Genomic DNA, 20658 nt, shown 5'->3' with positions numbered 1-20658 from the left:
AATTCATCGATATGTAATCCTGATCGAAAAATCCCAACCAGTGGGACTCTTGACCCTGGTACCCATAATGTGTGAACTCATGATCAGAGAATTTTGATTCTCATCATAGAGTCCAGATACATAGGATCATAGTCCACGAGCATTAGGACTCTTCATCAGCCATCAGATCAGATAGGAACCTCTAATGTGTGTGACCTCCAGGTTCAAACCTAAGTCGGTAGCACAGGAACCAATTTCTATACTAATCGAAGTGACCATCTAGCAATGGTACCCGATGATCGGATAGGTCGAATGGTCGCAATCACAACACTTAGAACCTACATGAATTTGGTTACTGTATAATTCATCCTTTTGACCCCTATGTTTAGGATGACTCAGGGTTAAACTGTCAACCCTGATCAGATCATCTGAATCGTGTTCAACTCAAACAGTCCTGTGACTCCTCAAAGACTACCCTGGTCAAGATTTTGCTAAATTAAAATACGACTGTACACAGCTCCTAAACTGGAGTGGTCAATCCCATCTTGACACACGCACCGACAAGTCAAGTACTTGACTACACCCAGCAGCCTTCCATCACTGAATTAAAAATTCAGGTAGTCCAGTGCCTAAGTACAGTGAGTTGCTTGCAAGTTACCATGGCGGTCTCAGTTCGGAGGGATATTTATACCCATATTCTATCGGAGCAAATTTTGACAGCAGAAATAGCTTCAGAGTCGATCACGTTCAATGCAGATGTACCCTTACATCTCACCTGTATGCCATACCAGTGTCTCTACACTCATTGGTTAAGGGACAACCAATCTATATGGCACACAATGACCTATGCTTGATAAACTTATCATCCTTGGTAGCAACGTATCATTTGGTCGCGAACAGATTTAAGGACTAAACGACAAATCCTTTTTGTCAAGTCTAAATAGTTCTAAGGACTTCACCACAACATAGGAGTTCATTAGAAGATGAAATATTTTATGATGAAAAATACCAAAATAATTTTTATTAATTCATAATTCATGTAAAATATAAAAATGAGCACAACCGTCAACAGACTGACGATTGGCTTTGGGACACTATTCCCAACACAACTAGTACTGAGCATGACTAACATGAGAAGTCACATGGATATTTGCTCACTCTTTAGTGACTTTCACGATGCTGCAATTGTATGACTGGTCTTTTGACCTAAGATGGCACTACTGCTCACAGTGGGGCTACTAGAGTTTAACTGACACATCAACATAGGTCTCAATGAGTCCTTATTGTGGATGTTGGCGATAATTGATTCACTGTAGGAGTGGGTGTGCATCAAGATGTGATCTATCGATCCTAGCAGAAGAAAGTGTCCTATGGGATTTAAGAGGCTAAGTTTTTAAGTCTATGGCTATAGCAGTGTAATTGATGAAAAAGAGTTTTCATAAAATCACATATGGACTCGAGCTGATTGAATCGATCATATGACCGATGATGAGGTTTGATGAATCATCCATGACCTGCCATCCAATCGAAACTTATGATAGAGGGACTGTATCATGCATTAACTATACTTAGAGGTTCATCACCTCTTATTCTGTTGGATTGTCACTACATACTACTAGGTGTCACTGATGGATTGTCAGACTCACAAGCATCATCTTGATGATCGATGATCCTTGATGGGCAGAGTTAGAATGGTTCTAACCCATTGAAAAGAGTTTCAATGATATTGTGTTAGGGATCACAATATATCTCACTACCAGATGGAATAAAACCTATGAGCTCACACACAAAAGAGGCTTTTGACTGATCAGATGGTTGAATTACAATTGTAAATCCTAACAGGATTTGATTATCAATTTGATTGATGATTGATCCAATGCAAAAGTTACAATCAATTAACTCGCTAAAGAGTTAGTGAGTTAAAAGAAGATTAATTAGCAATTGGATGGCTAAGTGGCTCAATTTGATTGAGCTATGAGATTTACATTAAGTCTAATTAAATTAAATTTAATTTGACTTGACATTGGTTTGATTTGATCAAACCTGATTGAGTTATAAGATAACCTAAATTGCATGGGAGAATGATTACTATTTGAGTTAGAATTTGGGTTAGACTCAATTTTTAATTAGATAGGATGAATGAGTTCCTATTTAGACTAAAAATACTCATTTTTATGGGTGCATCAAATCCTAATGGATTAGAATTAAATTAAGTTTGACTCAAGCACCAAGAGAGAGTCTAAAAGGACTAGGACTCCTCCAATTAGGTAACATCTAATCTAAATAGTTTGGGCTCCAAATCAGATTTGATTCTCCATCTATTTGGATCTAATCTGGTCTTAATATGATTAGGATTGGTTGGAATTTTATTTAATTTAAAACAGCCTCTTAAAAGGAGTCCCACGTAGATTAAATTTCTCCTCCATGCACCATAAAAGGAAGCCCATGCCCAAATAAATTTTTGGACGTCAAAGTCTTCACACCCTCTCCCTTTCTTGTGCATGTAATAACATCTTTTTATCCCTCCCTTTTGTGTGAAATCTGGGGGAAATAATCTTGGTGTTGGCATCACAAAAAATCAAGAGCATGGTTACTTGGACTCTCATCTCCTATCCAAATTAGAACTCTATCTTCTCTCTATTTAAACCCAGCACCTTGGATGTTGGATGCTAGATTAGGATCAGGTCTGATGCCCAAAAGAGAGGCCTTTGTGTGCATGAAAAATATGGGAGAAAAGAGGGATGGCATGAAGAAGGGTGGCGTGAGGTAAGTTGGTCATATCTTTTTTTTCTTACAATAATCAAGTGTTGGTTGTTAGGACACCTTCTCTCCCACTCTTTTATCTATGTTTAGATATAGATGTCTCCTCTCTCCTTTATCCAAAAGTTGGACAAAATTTTTACATCTCTATTGTAGAGATTTGGTACATGAATTTTAAGAAGAAAAGAAAAGAAAGGATTCTTCTCATGATCCCTAGTGTAAAGATCAACATCCTTCTACCTCTTCTTCTTTTCTAAGAGTGTCTTAAGAGAAAAAAAGATTTTCAACTGTCAAGATGCGATCTCTACAAGAGAGCTAGCACTCTCGTGAGATCAAAAGGTTTTTGATCAGATCAGAGTCTCATGTGGATATCCGTAGAGGCCGATGCTTGTGTGGCTATAAGGGACTTCGGAAGACATCCATGACCATCAGTTCGCGGTGAAGATTAATCCATGTCAAGGTATGTTCTTAATTTAATTTTTTCTATTTAATTTTTGTATCTGAATCTTATCTCACATATGATGATCTTGTTTATAGTTTGAAGATTTGATCTTATACATGCTTAGTTTAAATTATATTTAATTTAAAAATTTTTATAATTCTGCTGCATACTTATTTTGAAAAATATGCATGCATGAAATCATAAAATTCTAATAGTGATTTCAGAGCCACATCATATTCATGAGATTAAAATTTAGATTTAAAATTTGTAGAGAAAAATTTTAGATTTGAAAGGTTTTGATGTCGTTCTGACATAAGGTTACTCTAGCATAACTTGTAATGCTGTATGATTGTCTTAGAATGTCATTAAAATTTTTAATTAAATTGGACTTTTAGATCTAAGTTTTTAGCATATATGTGATATATTTTTGTAATTTAGATCTAAAAAGAATTTTGAGATCTATTTTGATTTATATATATGATATATGAAAGTATGTTTAGGACTAAAATTTATTTCTATAACTTAAACTTGTTTATATATATGATACATATTTGTATAAATGATCTAAAACTATTTCGAGATCAAAATTTACTTTCATGTAAAGAATTTAGATCTAAAAATTTTGATTTAAGATCTGAAATTAGTATTTGTGTATGAGAGATTAGTCATAGGTAGATCAAATTAGGTCATGTAATTGGATTACATCAAAAGGTTTCTGATTTGATCATATTGGGTCCAAATCGATTTGGTTGTTGATCAAATCGAGTCAAGTATTGATTAAGGTGAGATCAATAGAGCTTAAGATCATATAATTATTGTTGATTGAATCGATTGACATCCATATATAGAATCGATTAACTTAAAGACCTAATTTGGCTCTATGGCTCGAATCTGATTCACCTAAGCTAATCTATTTGGATCAATTTCCCATTGGTGTCTAAGATAAATAATTGAAAGGTGATTATTTAATTGGTTCTGTTCACTTACCTGGCCAATTTATTGATGTCTACGAAAAAAATGGGGGGATCCCCACCAATCTCCACTTACCTGATCAATTTAGAAGATTGAGTCTCAAATATGGTTGCTTAGTGATTTGATTTAGCCCATGCCAATTACATCAGTCATATAATAACTGATTAGATAAAATCTAAACCCAAATCTCTTTATAAAATATTAAGTCCAAGGTCTTCCATCATTGTAGATGTGCGGACGTGCTACCAGTGTTGATTGTTCTCGACTGATCACAGTGGTTCAGTTGCATCAAAAAATGCAACCACTATATTAGCAAAAAGTTACTCCAGGATAAAGATGGAGTTGGGTCCAATAACTGTTAGGTGAGGGATCAATGACGGCTTTGCACCTGCTTGTGAATGGTGGGACTGACTTAACTAAGGAGTGCAGGCAATAACTGTTAGGTGAGCCCACATGATTTAGAGACCAAGTGCTGCAACATACTTAGAGAAGTATCTAGGCAAAGAGTTATCCATGCATTAGTGTTCATTTATGTTACTAATAACTATTAGGTGAGGTGCACGATGTTGGTGGGACTGCAACACCCACTAAAAACTCAATTATTGTATTAGGATTTTTGTTTCTTCATCCGAAGAGTGTGAGAGATATGATAAAATAGTGAGAGTCTTATTTTTGTATCTAAAAGTCTCTATAGTAAATTATAAAATAAGTATAAATATGCAATTAGAATCTTTACTCTCTGCTGTTGTTGTGTTAGCTTCCAACCCTCTAGCTTGAATCCTAGGTATCAATCGATTAACCGAAATTGATTACATAGACTAACTCATAAACTTAAAAATTATTCTTAATTTTAAAAAATTAAGCAATTTCTCTACTAGATTATCCTAATGTTAATAATTCATCCAACCCATAGTCATGAGATATACTTGATGAGTGGATGGACAATGACAATAAAGATAGGTGCTATTTGTTAAAGTCTATGTTAGATGAACTCCAATGTATGCATGAGCACATGTTTACTGCCAACGACACATTGATTCATCTATAAGTATTGTGAGGTGATCGGATCGCACTACGAATCTGATGCGTGATGGGCAATCAGTCTATGATCTTATTTGATAATGATCAAGGACATTAAAGAGCTTGAAAGGCTTAACATGACCATGCATAAGGTATTGCTTGTGAATTTGATCCTGTGATCCCTGATTAATTTATATGGATAATTTATGGTAAACTATCATATGAAAAACCATCATAGTACCTTATCTGAATTGATCACAATATTGATAACAAAAGAATCTTGAAAGAGTTCAGTGGCAAATACTTGGAGAGCCTAAAGACACAAAGACATACCTAGAGTAAGTATGTCGAAATTACTCAATACAATCCGTATGATTTTCTCTTCTCCCAGTTAAGTTTTGGACTCTAGTGTAGTATCAATGGAAAGGTAGAGGACTGAGGAAGTAACCCTTAAATTGGCTTTAGGACAACAGTTGCTACTATCACCATGGATATCTATCCTTTATGATTATCATTTGGATTTGGTTCTTAAAGACAGTCTATATCATTTGCATGGTGATGTATCTGTGAGCTTAATTGAGCAAGCAGTGAGTGCCATTGGACCTTAGAGATCCAGAATTGAAATAAAATTTAAAGTTTATGTGGAACTTTAGGCTAAGTCATATTAGAGAAGAAATGATTAACAAACTGGAGAAATATGAAACTTTGGACTCATTGACTATTGAGTCATATCTAATTTGTGCATCATCTCTTTGAGAAAATATGACCAAGCTACTCTTGTGGGACAAGAGAAAAAAAGACCACTAAAATACTTATCATTATACACATTTGATGTGTGTAGCCCATATGATATGCTAACCAAGAAGTTGTCTCTACTTTGTTATCTTTACCAATGATCAGTTATAGTATGCATAAGTATGTAAGATATAAATCTAAATTATTGAAAGATTCAAAGAATTTAGATGTAAGTAGGAAACAAATTCAAAAACTTTTATAGGTACTTCGATCGAATTGAGGATGCAATACCAATGAAAAATTTTTTTTGGTTATCTCATAAAATGGCATAGTTTTATATTGGATGCTCTTAGTACATCTCAACTCAATAAGATAAGAAGAGTTATGGGACTATATGAGATATGGTCTGATCCATAATGAACTTTACTGATTTATTTATGTTTCTTAAGGGATATGCTTTATTTTTATGAAATTGGGTTCTCTCTAAACTTGTTCCTTCCATACCGTATAAGATATGGTATGGTGAGAACTGAATCATAATTATTTTAAGATTCAAAGATGTCCAACCTATGTCTAGCACAGCAGGTGGATATGTTAGAGGATAGGTCTATAAAGCTCATCCTAAAAGAGTTTAGGATATTATTTTCTGAAAAGATTACAATGTGATTGTGATTCGATATGCTATCTTCTTGAAAATTGTTTAACCAAGATAAAGTAGTGGGAGGAAAGTTAAGCTCAAAGAGAGTGTCTCTGAAGAGCAGCGAGCCTTGGGACCTTAAGAACCTATTCATCATGAGCCAGTAGACATATATTCCTCTTCCACCTCATACATATAGTAGGATCTCCAATCCTCTCTAAGGTACTTGGTATGCTTAACAGAGGATGTAGAGAAAATCATTTCTCATGGGAGATGGAGAGCATAGGGATGATCACAAAACTATAACGAGGTGATGTAAGATATCGACTCCCAGAAAGGGATGTGAAATAGGTTTTTTGAGAAGAGATCTTCTAAAGATTTCTGTATGGAATAGCCTATGGATTTCACTTCTCGTGATAGGAGATCACAAAGTCTATAATAATCTTGAAGTTGGAATAGTCATCTCGATGATATAATCAAATTATTTGATCAGAAAAAAAAAATTATATGGTTTTCAAAAGGGTCAGTGGGAGTGTCCAACACTGACATTGATTAAAATATGATTGAATATAGATTTCTCCATAAAAGACATAAAGCGAGCATCCTAAAGATCTATAGAGATAGATGCAATTGGATGTTTGTATTTTCACAGATAAAGTACAGAGAGTAGATGCTGAAAGGGTTCAGCATAGAAATATCAGAGAGGGGTCTGCTACACTCTCGAGCATAAATGCTTGCCGTGTAATGTACTTGAACTGATATAGAAAATACTGTGAATGTCACAAGTAGATATCAGTTGTATCCAGACTGTGAGCGTTGGATTGCTGTGAAAACAACCTTAAGGTCTTGAAAAGAACTAAGAATTTTTCTTAATTTTAGAGAAAGATTAAAGCTAGAAGTGGGAGGATACACCAATTCAGATTTTATGTCTAACATTGATGGTAAATGTCTACGTCATGGGGTGTGTTCTTATATCAATATTTTGGAAGGATTCCAAATAATCGATCGATGGAAGCTAAGTATGCTGTAGATATGTAGGATGCATTCTGGTTCTAACATTAGTTGCAAAATTAATTATCATCCATCAAATATCGTAACACTATACTGTAAAGACAATGGCACTATAGCCCTTGCTAAGAAGCTTAGGTCTCACTGGATATCCAAGCACATAGAGCAGCAGAACATGCGACTACCTCAAGTAAAAATACAAAGAGGTGTAGAGAGCAAACTCTACATATGATGTGGATGACCCACTAATAAGTCACTTAGCTAGTCTAAGACTATAGCCTGTCTTATGAAGATGGGGCTTGGCATGTGGCAAATTGGCTTTAGTGCAAGTAGGAGATTATTGGATGTATGCCCTAGAAGTCAATCTTGGCTGACACATTTCATATTTCTAGACATAGTTTTGTACTTATTGGGTATTTATATTATCATTCATATTTATGTGTCCATGAATCATCCAAAGAATTAACAAGATGATGACACATATTCTCAAAGAGTTGAGAATTTGAGACATATACCATTGATGGTTAATTTCTAAATTGCTCATAATCATAGGATCATCATGGGGATGGTGATTGATTTGGATAGACCAGTGCATGGATCCCTTCTTTCGGACCGATGGATCTTGAGTCTGCGATGTAGAGACACTGGAGCAAGAGTGCAGGTGGTTGTTAGAGAACAACTAGCACTGAGTGTGACCAACATGAAAAGTCACATGGACATCTGCTCACTCGTTAGTGACTTTCTCAATGCTGTAGTTGTATGACTGATCCTTTGACCTGAGATGGTACTATTGCTTGTAGTGAGGCTACTAGAGTTTGACTGACACATCAACATAGGTTTCAATGAGCTCTTATAGTGGATGTTGGTGACAATTGATCCATTATAGGAGTGGGGTGTACATCAAGATGGATCTATCGACCCCAATAGAAGGGAGTAGTCCTATGAGATTTAAGAGGTTGAGTTCTTAAGTCAATGGCCATAGCAATATGATTGATGAAAAGAGTTTCCATAGAATCACATATGGACTTGAGCTGATTGAATCTATCATATGACCGATGATGAGTTTTGATGAATCATCCATGACCAGCCATCCGATCGGAACTAACAATAGAGAGACTGTATCATGCATTAACTACACCTAGAGGTTTATCACTTTTTATTCTGTTGGGTTGTCACTACATACTGCTAGATGTCACTAATGGATTGTGAGACTCACAAGCAACATCTTGATGATCGATGATCCTTGGTGGGTAGAGTTGGAACGGTTCCAACCTATTGAAAAGAGTTTCAATGATATTGTGATAGGGATCATAATATATCTCACTACCAGATAGAATAGAATCTATAGGGTCATACACAAAAGAAGCTTTTGACTGATCAGATGGTTGAATTATGATTATGAATCGTAACAGGATTTGATTATCAATTTGATAGATGATTGATCCAATGCAAAAGTTGTAATCAATTAACTCGCTAAAGAGTTAGTGAGTTAAAAGAGATTAATTAGCAATTGGATTGCTAAGTGGCTCAATTTGATTAAGCTATAGGACTTGCATCAAGTCTAATTAAATTAGATTTAATTTGACTTAACATGGGTTTGATTTGATCAAATCTAATTGGATTATAGGAAAATCTAAATTGCATGGGAGAATGATTCCTATTTGAATTAGGATTTGGGTTTAACTTAATTTCTAATTAGACTAGGATGAATGAGTTTTTTTTTTGGACTAAAAATTTCATTTTCATGGATCACCAAATTCTAATTGGATTAGAATTAAATTGAGTTTAACTTAAGCACCAAGAAAGAGTTCAAAAGGACTAGGACTCCTTCTCCAATTAGGTGATATTTAATCTAAATAGTTTGAGCTTCAAATCAGATTTGATTTTTTATCTATTTAGGCCTAATCTGGTCCTAATATGATTAAGATTGGTTGAAATTTTATTTGATTTAAAATAGCCACCTAAAAAGACTCCCATGTGGATTAAATTTCTCCTCCATGCACCATAAAAAAAAGCCCACACCCAAACAAATTTTTGGACGTCAAAGTCTTCACGCCCTCTCCCTTTCTTGTGCATGTAATAACATCTTTTTATCCCATCCTTTCTATGTGAAATCTAGGCAGAAATAATCTTGGTGTTGGCATCACAAAAAATCAAGAGTCCATGGTTATTTGAACTCTCGTCTCCTATCCAAATGAGAACTCTATCTTCTCTCTATTTAAACCCAGCACCTTGGATGTTGGATACTAGATTAGGATCAGCTTGATGCCCAAAAAAGTGGCCTTTGTGTGCATGAAAAATATGGGAGAAAAGAGGGACGGCATGAAGAAGGGTGGCGTGAGATAAGTTGGTCATATCTCTTCTTTCTTACAACAACCAAGTGTTGGTTGTTAGGACACCTTCTCTCCCACTCTTTTGTCCATGTTTAGACATGGATGTCTCCTCTCCCCTTTATCCAAAAGTTGGATAAAATTCTTACATCTCTATTGTAGAGATTTGGTGTATAGATTTTAAGAAGAAAAAAGAAGAAAAGATTTTTCTCATGATCTCTAGCATAGAAATCAACATCCTCCTACCTCTTCTTCTTCTCTAAGAGTGTCTTAAAAGAAAAAAAGATTTTCAACCGTCAATATGTGATCTGTGTAAGAGAGCTAGCACCTCAATGAGATCAAAAGACTTCTGATCAGATCAGAGTCTCGTTGGATATCCCTAGAGGTCAGACGCTTGTGCGGCTATAAGGGATCTTCGGAAGATATCCATGATCATCAGTTTGCGATGAAGACTGATTCATGCTAAGATTTATTCTTAATTTAATTTTTTTATTTGATTTTTGTATCTGAATCTTATCTCACATATGATGATCCTGTTTATGATTTGAAGATTTGATCATATGTATGCTTAGATTAAATTAGATTTAATCTGAAAATTTTTAAAATTCTACTGCATACTTATTTTAAAAAATTTGCATACATGAAACCATGAAACTCCAACATCACTACCCCTAATGAATAGGCCATATTCGTTCTCATCCACATCATAACATATATGATGGATCCCACTACTGAAGCATATGGGATTCTACTCATACGCTCTCTCTCCTGAGAGATTGTCGGTCAATTCCTTTTGGAGAAAGTAATCCCATGGCCTATCGAAAGATAGTCCTTCTTAAAATTTTTCATATTGAACCATTTCAATATGGTATCGATGTACGTGAATTGGGACAATCCAAGCAACCTTCTAGATCTATCTCTATAGATCATCATTCCTAGGATGTAGGATACTTCTTCTAAATCCTTCATGGAGAATTGTGATGAAAGCCACAACTTTATATTTTGCAAAACTGGAATGGCGTTTCCTATTAATAGTATATCATCTACATACAATATAAAAAAAATGACTATAGAATCGTTAGTCCATTTGTAGACGCAAGACTCTTCTCCATTCCTAACAAAGCCATATGTTTTGATCACCTTATCAAAACATATGTCCCAACTTCTAGATGCCTATTTAAGTCCATAGATGGACCTATTTAGTTTGTACACCTTAGATTTATCTATGATGTGAGCCTTTTTAGGTTGTATCATATACATCTCTTCTTCCAGCTGTCTATTAAGAAAAATAGTTTTGATATCTATTTGTCAGATTTTATAATTTAAGTGTGCTACTATTGCAAGTATAATCCGGATAGACTTGAACATTACCACAGGTGAGAATGTCTCGTCATAGTTAATACCATAACATTGATGGTAATCTTTGGCACTAGATGAGCTTTATAGGTCTCTACCTTTCTGTCTGCTCCTCTTTTTCTTTTAAAAATCCACTTGCATCCTATGGATTTTATTCCTTTGGACAGATCAAGTAGTGTCTATACACTATTGGTCCCCATGGATTCTATCTCAAATTTCATGGCCTCAAGTCACTTTTAGGAGTTGAGTCTTTGCATGGCTTCCATATAGGTGATCAGATCCTCATCGTTCTCATCTAGTTCGATAGGATCACCATCATGGATTAAAAAATCATAATATCTGTCTGGTTAATGTGATATTCTATCGGATCTCCTTAATGGTGCTTCTACAGGCTTCAAATTTGATTCTCCAATCAAATATCATTCTGTATGTGTCAGTTCTTCCACCTCATGAACTTCACCATGTTTAATTTTGCTGGTATTAGTTTCTTCTCTAAGAAACTTTTTTTCAAAAAGATTGCCCTGTTGCTGACGAACACCTTTTGTTCTTCAGCAAGATAGAAGTAGTGCCCTTTAGTTTCTTTTGGATACCTACAAATAAGTATTATCAGACTTTGATCTAAGCTTATCTGTCTTTAAATATCTGATATAAGTTGGACACCCCCAAACTGTAGATGTGAGAGCACCAGCCTACGCCTTATTCATATCTCATATGGAGTTTTATCAACAGACTTGCTCAGAACCTTGTTAAGAATATAGTAGACAGTTTCAAGAGTGTATCCTCAAAAAGAGATTGATAGATTTGCAAACTCCATCATGGACCAAATCATGTCTAATAGGATTCGATTCCCCTTTTAGACATCCCATCATGTTGTGGTGTTCCATGAGGGGTCCACTGTGAGAGAATCTCATTCTCCTCTTAATATGTCAGAAAATTATTGGTGAGTATTCAACTCTTTGATTTGATTGAAGAGTTTTAATACTCTTTTCAGTCTATTTTTTACTTTACTATGAAATCATTTGAATATTTTAAAAGATTCAGATTTATGCTTCATAAGATAGATGTACCCATACCTCGATAGGTCATCTGTAAATGTAATGAGGTAATAGTATCCTTCTCTAGCAGCTATGTTTATAGGTTCACATATATCACTATATATTAGACCTAGAATATCATTGGCTCGTTCACTTTTTTTCTTAAAAGGTGACTTGGTCATCTTATTAAGTAGACAAAATTTACAGGTCGGTAATGATTCATAATCATTAATTTCAAGGATACCCTCTTTGATTAACCTGTCTATCCTATTTTTGTTCACATGACCTTGCCTACAATACCAAAGGTAGGAATTACTAATATTATCTATTCTAAGGCATTGGTTCGATGTGTACATTATACCAATAGACTGTGATAATATATACATACCATATTTTAATTATCCACGTATAATTGTATGTCATTCATAATAATATCATAAAAATCATCTTTTATTAAAAACTTAAAACTAAGTTTGGCCAAAAGACTTACAGAGATGACATTCATAAAAAAAAGATAATAATGACACTCATCTAACATGATATTATTAGACTAAAAATAAGCTGTATAGTTCTTAAAGCTAGAACTGAAACAAGACTTCCATCTCCAATATTCAAGAACTGCTCGCCTTCTCCTACTGACCTGCAGTCCTTTCAATAAATTATAAATATTAATCAAACTTTGGTATCCAATACCTAGATATTAGTATCACAAATAGAGAAATTACAAAGAGTTAATATATAAGTACCTTACGAAGCAACTAATTGCTTATTTTTCTTTTCTTTGGCCTATTTGGGTCAAGAAAAGCTATATATACCAACAATTCTTCTTCCAATGATCCAAATTTTTGCAAAAAATGTATTCTGCCTGGCTCTTGTCGATTTTTGACTTTTTGCTCTACTTTGGCTTTGGATCGACGGTGTGATTTTTTGCATCTTCTTCTTTTTTCCTCTCTTAGAAGATCGACGATTTGCAGACGAACCTCCTACTATATGCACTGGCTCCATCTGGAGCTGATGGTCTTTTTTGAATGTCTACAGCAATCCTAACAAATCATGGTAGTTCATCATACACTACAACAAAAAAAAGATATTAACGATGAAAAAAATTTATTGCTAGTAACAAATTTTCATCGCTAATAGTTATTAGCGATAAAATTATCATCGCTAATATTTAATCATAAATAATGGCATCATTGATAAGTTTTTATAATAAAAAAAATTTTATTACAAATAATTAATATTATCGATGAAAAATTTTTGTTGTTAAAAAAATTATTTTTTTGAAAACTATTTATGATGAAAAATTTTAGTCATAAAAAAAATAATTTATGATGAAATTTACATCACTAATAAAAAATAATTATTTGTGATGAATCTTTTTTATCACTATTAATTTAATTAAAAAATTTTATAAAAATTAAATTTAAAAAAAATATTAGCAACATAAATTTTTCATCACAAATATGATAATTTTGACTTAAATTTTTATCATTAATAAATAATAAATTAATAGTGATGAAAATATTTTTATTTCTATTAATTTAATTAAAATTTTTTATAAAAATTAAATTAAAAAAAATAGTGATATAAATTTTCATCATAAATATAATTATTTGTGATGAAAATATTTTCATCACTATTAATTTAATTAAATTTTTTATAAAAATTAAATTTAAAAAAATATTAGTGATGTAAATTTTATATCAAAATATTATAATTTTCAACATAAATTTTTATTGGTAATAAATTTTTAATTATTTGGGATGAAAATAGTTTTATCACTATTAATTTAACATAAAATTTTGATATTTTTAAATTTATTAAAAAATTTATTTATGACTAATGTTTTATTATTAATATACTTTTTGATGATCAATATTTTATCAAAATAATTCTATCACTAATAATTTATATATATATTTTTAAAAATAATTTATGAATATATATATTTAATTTATATTTATAATATTTTTTATAAATTAAAAATAAAAAATAAAAATAAAAATTCATACAATAAATTTATAAATAAATTTTATTATTTTATTATATTAAATTAAAATTATAAAAAGTCTAAAATAAAAATAAAAAGTTACACAAATAGGCCATCAAATATCGACATCTATAGAAGGAAAATGGGCTGGAGAAGGAAGCACTCGGAAGAGCTCGGACTGATCTGCTGTTACCTCATCAACTGCATCATCCACTCTATCTATGCCATCCACTCTATCATTTGGATCTGGAGCAGCTAATACTCATTGATGCATGCAGCCAACTCATCAATTCACTGCTTAGCTCACTATCGATCCTCAATAGCCTGCTTCTGCATCTCTGCCAACCAAGCATCGTAGGCAGCATGGATGTCAGCCTGGATGAATGTGAGGATGAGGGAGTAGTGATCTCATGCCCTAGACCCCTAACATATCAGGATCTCATATGAAGCACCTGATCACAGATCTCATTATTTGTGGGTGCGGTCAAGCCCTCAGGAGTAGGCTGAGATCTGATGTCTATCATATGATCTAAAAATTAAAGTTATAGCTATTTTAATTTTATACTGAAAATAAACTATGAATAAAAAAAATAATTAAAAAAATTACAAAAAGCTCCTGACTCTCCATCATCCACTACCCCTGACCATCACTGGTGGGTTTGCTGGTAGATATCGACCTTACCAGGAAGCTCACCACTCTTAGTATCTCTCTAAAATTTGAGAATAATTAATTAAATTTTTTTAAATAGTTAGAGAGTTAAAATATACTAATTAAAAATTACTTATCATCTACTACATATGACGAGCGAACAATCTCGAACCCCTATAATGCGATACGATCTGTCTCGCCCGATTCACAGTATTCTGGGCACATATTTTCTATACAGTTAGCAGTCAAATTAGTAGGTAACAAACTGAATTTAAGAATAAATAATTCAATCATTAAATTCTAAAAAAAAAAAGTTTAGATGTGTAACTTGATATGTTGGATCCTCGTAATACCAGCATATGACAGTTCCATTATCCATAGTGATGCTGTCATAGGGCCGCTACTGTACTGCCTCCACCCCATGATCCTGCATCATATGGTACCAATGTTGATGGATGCACTGGCGACACTCCTTGAAATGCAAAGATAAATAAGCATCCACAGCTCACCGCACGTGATTCTCCTCAAAATCAATAATATAAATACACCCAGCCAATAATAAATATTAAAAAAATACTATACTAATTAAATATTATAATATAATTTATTTTACCTATAACTAGATGTAGAAAACTTTTCTCTAAGCTGGTACAATGTGATGCCAATCGAAAAGCATCACGGGAGCATAGCTGCGACATATGATGTCCAGCTCGATCTGCTATGGCTCTCACCATCTCTTAATGGGCCTGATATAGTCGGGTGGTATCTCGATACGGAGATGCTATTCCAGATGCTCGCATCTCCAATGCTCTAGAGTGAGATTCTTCGATGGACCTTGCTCTCGCCTCACTACTAGTGGAGACTGGCTTGAAATAATAATGAATAAATTATTAATATGATAGCTATTCAAATAAAAAAAAATCAAATTTTATTATACAAAAAGTATAATAATACCACTCGAACCTACCTTACCTGTATTGAGAATTATGTCCTAAAGCCAATCGTTTGATGATTGTGCTAATTATAAATGTATATGAATTGATAAATAATAAAAGTTATTTGATATTTTTCATCACAAGGATACATCTTTAACGAACTCCCATATTGTGATGAAGTCCTTAGGACTACTTTGATCAATAAAGGAGGATTTATCGTGTAGTCCTTAAATTGGTTCATGACCAAACTATACGCTATTATTAGAATGATAGTGATATCAAGTGTAAGTCGTTATGTGTCATATGCATTGGTAATCCTCGTAATCAAATAGTATGGAGATACTGGTATGATATATAGATGAGAATAAGAGTACATCATCACTGAACGTGACCAACTATGGAGCACTTTGCTGTTAAGGATAGCTCGCGAAGGGTATGGGTATAAGTGTCCCTCTGACCTGAATCACCACGGTGACTTGCAAGCAACTCACTGTACTTTGATGTCGGACTAACTGAGTTTTTAATTCAGTGATGGAAGGTTTCTGAGTATAGTCAAGTACTTGTCAAGTCGGTGTGTAGTCAAGATGAGATTGATCCTTCCAAATTACTAGGAGATATGCATCAGTGTATTTCAATTTGGTGACGAGCTAACTGAGTTTTTAATTCAGTGATGGAAGGTTTTGAGTATAGTCAAGTACTTGTCAAGTCGGTGCATGAGTCAAGATGGGATTGATCCTTCCGAATTACTAGGAGATATGCATCAATGTATTTCAATTTAGCAAAATCTGGGCTCGGATAATCCATTTGATGGATTTGAAAAAGATTAAAATATATTGTGGATGACTTATCTAGGATTGATAGTTAAATCTTTGGTCATCCTCGAGCATTAGAGTCAAAGGGTTGAATTATACAGTAACCATATGCCAATAAGTTCTTGAATGTTGCTTCACCATTATTCGACTTATCCAGATGTCGGGTCATCATTGCTAGATGGTTACATCGATTGGTTTAGAAAGTTATTCCTATGCTACCGACTTAGGTTCGAACCTATGGGATCACACTCAAAAAAGTTTCTGACTGATCATGTGGCTGATCAACGATTGAGAATCTTTCAAGGGTTTAATCGTCAATTTGATTGATGGTTAACCTAATACAAAATTGTAATAAATTAATCCATCAACTTTAGTGAATTAATAAAGATTTATTAGCAATTAGATTGATAATTAGCTCAATTTAATTGAGTAAAGAAGCTTAAATAAAATCTAATTGAATTTGATTCAATTAGGTTTGACCCGATTAGGTTATGAGATGATCTAATCGCTAAGGAGAATTATCTCTGATTTGATCAGGATTTTGATTCAATCAATACATAATTTGATTAAAATTTAATTTAAAATTTATAAGCATAAATAGATTTGATTTCATATATTTTATTTGGACTAGACCAGATGTGATTTGGTTTGGATTCAAATAAGGAAACTTAGAGTCCTTATTGGAATAGGACTCTTCTCTCTATGCTAACTCAGATTGCACGTCATATATCTTCACACATAAAACTATTTTGTATGAGATTTTTTCACATCAAATATTTTTTTTGCTTATATATCTCATATCCAAATATGATTTAGTTTTGATAAAAGAAAGATTTTGAAATTAGATTTCAAAATATTCTTTATCAAGAGAATCTGTTCTCATCCAGATCAACCTCTCCATGCCAATAAATTTTTTCTCCTTATATGTGTGAATTTTGAGGAGATTTTTTGTGAAAAATTAGTAGAGAACTGATTTACCATAAAAAAAGATGAGAAGGGGCATCCATATCTTTTTTGGCATATTTTGGGATATGAAATTGTAAAGAGAGGCAAAATCCTGTAAGAGTTCAGGATCACTAGAACTCTTCACCCCCCTCCTTACATGCCTATAAAAGGGGTTTTGTGATTTCTTTTATGTGTGTAAGATACTAGAAGAGAGCTCTTCATGTGGTAGAAGTTTGGGCATAGTTTATGATGTGACAAATAGAGAAGAGGATCTCTCTCTTGGGGTGTGCGTAAAAATCTGAATTTTAGATTTTTGGTTTTAAGGGTTTGAGAGGAGGAAATAAATTAGAAGAAAATTATTTTCTTCTCCATCTTTCTTTTACCTCTTCATCTCCTTTAGAAGTCCATCTTCAATCTCATGGAAGGTTTCAAAGATTTGAAGAAAGGATCCAGATCAGTCAAGAAGAAGGTCTTCGTGTGAGCCAGCATTCTCGAGAAGACCAATCAGATCGGGGCTTCGAGTGATTTTCCATAGAGGTCAGATGCATGTATAGCTGTAGCAATAAGCAAGGATCCTCTCCATTATGTCTCTCAGTAGTGGAGATCATCAATCTATGATCAGGTATGAAGTTCTGAACTTAGATTAGAAGTAGATGTGATCTACTGCTCATCTGCATGCATGCTAATTTTATCTTCAGATTATTTCAGATTTTATATGCAACATAAATATCATAGATCTTAGAATAGTTGATTTGATGATTAGATCATATTCATGTTAGATTAATTTGATTAATCTAGTTATCTTCCACTGTAATTTTTTTGAAAAAGTTTTGAAATACATGTATAAAATGGCCTACGCATCCCAGCAGTGGTATCAGAGCCAGGTTTATTATGATATGATTTATGTGTATATTAAATCTAAATTTTAATTTTATTTAGATCTGATATATCATATTTTATTTAAATTTAATTAATGATTGATCGCACAAACTGACATAAGGTTATCCTACTTAGGGTTTACCCTTTATAGTGAAAAGATTATCCTAGTTTGTACTGATCCTTGATAAAATCTGATTTTATATCGTACATGTGATGTTTATGATCTAATTTAGATATAATCTAAGATTGTAATTAGATCTGATGTAATTTAGATTAGATCTAAATTTATGTATATATGATATGTGATTAGATTAGATGATCTGATTTGCAAGTATTTGGATTGGGTTGATCACCAGGCCGTCCAGTCGTAGGAGCAAGAAGGGTTTAAAGGCCCTCTCTTTCTATTTGATAAGGTGCTCTTATGGTGTGTAGGGGTATCATGTGATTAGATCCCATGAAGAAGAAAGCAAAAGGAGAAAACTTACTTTCTTGCAAAATCTTAGATCTTGAAACCCTAGGTGTTGTTGTATGTGATTCAAGTTGTGAAGAAGTTAATTACATCTAACCTTATTTAATCAAAATTATTTTCTTTTAAAATCATAAAAAATTTAGATTTGATCTAAAAGATTTTATGATTTACATATAAAAAGTATTTAAAAATTTTAACCATGTTGATGTGAAACTTAATTGAGAATTAAGTATAGAATCGATTAGATCTAGAATTGTGATTTAAGATCAAATGACATTTGCATAAAATATGGGGGCATGGATTAGCTTAGATCAGGTTCTTTTAATTGGGTTAGACCTAAGGTTAGAATCAAAGAGTTAATGGACTAACTAGAGAAATTGATTAAATCTAACTAAATATTGAATTAGATTAAAATCAGAGTTTCTCTAGAACCAATACAATAGTTATAGATGGTCAAGACCATATTTTTGATTAGACCAAATGGACCTTGATTATGCTTAGTGGTTGAACCCAATCATTAGGTTGGTCAAATCAAAATTAATTAACCAACTGGTGCCTAAGGTAAATTTGATATTTTGATCGATGGTTTTTAATTGGGAGCAGCTTACCTAATCATTTTGATGGTATCTAAGGTAAGCTTAGCAGACCCTCCTATCGATCTCACTAACCTGGCCAATTTGGTGAATTATGTCTTGATTAGACCACTAAGTGATTCGAGTTGATCCATGTCATTAAGGTTGATCAGTATGACTGATCTAGGTGGCAGTTCAACCAGCATGATCTTAATCCAATTCAATGACTTGGTGAAGTCAGTGGGAGGATTGTGGTTTGCTGGTGATCTCTTCTCATCTCTTCTCTAAATTGATTAAATTTTTAAATTATTAGGTCCATAAAATGAGCTAGTTATGGAGATAACTAGATTATAGCCTCCCATTAAGTAAATGATAATGGGTTCATTATTTTTGATTGACATTGCAGGCGCCATCCATCTGGTGCTCTCTCTGAATGATGAAATTATCATTCATCATATGATGACTCTATTATACTACTTGATGATGGTTGGGTTGGTTGAGCCATCCTCGGATCTGATCATTCATTAGTTAGAAACACTGAGTAGATTCATGTTAATGGTTTGATCTAACCAAAACTTTCAGTGGAGGCCCATCACCTACTAAATAAAATCTGGGGCAAAATTAATTACTAAAAATTATTTGAAAAAATAATTGATTGAGAACCTATCCATAGATGCATATCGATTGATCGAGCCATCCTCAAACTTGTATGCAGTCTGTGTGGATTCTAGTACCCGCTAAGAAATTAAGATAATTTCTCTGATTGGAGGTAGAGGCTATCAATTGACTAAAATAGTGAGAGAACCTTTAGACTAAAGTTTAAATTTTTAGGCTTAATCAATTCATAAATATAGAAGTGTCGTGTTTTCCTTTCAGTTATGGCTACATGTATATGTTCTCCATTCACTGTTTGATAGTGACTAATTTATCAGACCCAACTTCGATAATTGGTATCGGAAGTTGTAAATAGTTCTAGGGCATGAATAAATCCTAAATATGATTATGGATCCAGCATCTAAAATTTTATATCCAAAATACGTGATGTGATCAAAGATACTTATTAGAAGTGGCCACATGATCGTATCACCATGTGGTATTTTTCAAAGCAAAGAACATGAATTTAGTTGTAAATTC

The sequence above is a fragment of the Elaeis guineensis genome, chromosome 9 (genome assembly GCF_000442705.2).
Source record: "Elaeis guineensis isolate ETL-2024a chromosome 9, EG11, whole genome shotgun sequence".
NCBI classification, from domain to species: domain Eukaryota; kingdom Viridiplantae; phylum Streptophyta; class Magnoliopsida; order Arecales; family Arecaceae; genus Elaeis; species Elaeis guineensis.
This window is presented reverse-complemented; position numbering follows the sequence as displayed.